This window comes from Cupressus sempervirens, chromosome 3 (assembly GCF_028749045.1).
Source record: "Cupressus sempervirens isolate cs-2001-9-10 chromosome 3, ASM2874904v1, whole genome shotgun sequence".
Lineage (NCBI taxonomy): Eukaryota > Viridiplantae > Streptophyta > Pinopsida > Cupressales > Cupressaceae > Cupressus > Cupressus sempervirens.
In genome coordinates, this window is record NC_143120.1 from 907,032,033 (window position 1) to 907,033,831 (window position 1,799).

The window sequence follows — 1,799 nt, forward strand, 5'->3', positions numbered from 1 at the left end:
TAAATTTTAACGTCAGTACTAAAAAAATAAAATTTAGTACTGACAAATAAATACACAATTATCATGTTTTGAGGTTTTAAAATTTTGTATTTAATTTTCACTGATTGTTTGAATTTGTTATATGATTATATTGTCTGCCACGAACTAATAATGGTAGGGATGGAATGATATCCACTAAAATAATACCTGTGTATATAATTATTGTCCGCGGGGAACTAATAATGATAGGGATGGAGTGATATCCATTGTTTGAATTTGTTATATAATTATTGTCTGTGGGGAACCAATAATGATAGAGATGGAATGATATCCACTAAAATAATACTGACGTGTCTAAATAAATTTTAACGTCAGTACTAAAAAAATAAAATTTAGTACTGACGTGTGTATATATATATATGACAAATAAATACACAATTATCATGTTTTGAGGTTTTAAAATTTTGTATTTAATTTTCACTGATTGTTTGAATTTGTTATATAATTATATTGTTTATCACGAACTAATAATGGTAGGGATGGAATGATATCCACTAAAATAATACCTGTCTATATAATTATTGTCCGCAGGGAACTAATAATGATAGGGATGGAGTGATATCCATTGTTTGAATTTGTTATATAATTATTGTCTGGGGAACCAATAATGATAGAGATGGAATGATATCCACTAAAATAATACTGACGTGTCTAAATAAATTTTAACGTCAGTACTAAAAAAACAAAATTTAGTACTAACAAATAAATACACAATTATCATGTTTTGAAGTTTTAAAATTTTGTATTTAATTTTCACTGATTGTTTGAATTTGTTATATAATTATATTGTCCGCCACGAACTAATAATGGTAGAGATGGAATGATATCCACTAAAATAATACCTGACTATATATATAAATAAAATTTAATACTGACGTGTGTATATATATATATATGAAAAACTAAAAAAATAAAAAACCTATTTTTATGACAACGGAAACTACTCTCAATCGAAAGAGTGGTATTGCAATCAAAGCTAATTTCAATCCAACGACCACGGTGGGACTCGAACTCACAATCTCCCGCTCCGGAGGCGAGCGCCTTATCCATTAGGCCACGCGGTCTTAGTGGAGAGTTTCTGCTTACCTTTTAAATTATTATATATCAGAAAAGCCGAAAAAATTGCTTCCGCATGCGTTGTAATGGAATTATTTATTACAAACATTTTATTTATTTATTCAAAAATTCATTGTTTAGATTTTCAGAAATATGGGCTGAATGTATTTATCAAATGTTTTTCAAAGATCAGAAATAGCTATTCTATTTGCCTAAGTGACATATTATTCGTCGTCTTAATCATAAAACGGAAATGATGGCTTCCAATTTTTACATAAAAAATGCCAATTTACTAGTTTTTGGATATTTATCTTTTAAGCAATCTATTATTGTGAATCTTTAAGAATTGGTGTTGCACATTGCCAAAGAAATAGTTAGTTTGAATATATTTTTCCATAGTGAAAAAAGAGTACAAGATAAAGTTGAGTTTTCGAAAGCTTTTAATTATAGGTTCTTAAAGGAATTGCATTTGTTAAAAGTAAAATTTTATATTTTGATAAATATTTTCTATTCTTTATGATTTTTTTAAAAATTGAATAATGTAAATAGAATATTATAATAATCATTCATTCTATTTCTTTTAGAATAGAAAAATGTAACAATTATTCTTTTTTATCTCTTGTAATGTAGAAGATAAGACTAAATAGATTGTATTTTTTTTTGCTAGTTATGTTTCATTTTGGTCATGTTTAGATGTGTCAATT

General features: G+C 26.5%; 1 non-coding gene across 1 annotated transcript; it reads right to left on the reverse strand.

The window, feature by feature from the left end:
* Positions 1 to 1,030: 1,030 nt before the first annotated feature.
* TRNAR-CCG (transfer RNA arginine (anticodon CCG)) lies at positions 1,031 to 1,103 on the reverse strand. Its single transcript has one exon. It is a non-coding gene; the product is annotated as a tRNA-Arg (tRNA).
* Between the last annotated feature and the right edge of the window lie 696 nt (positions 1,104 to 1,799).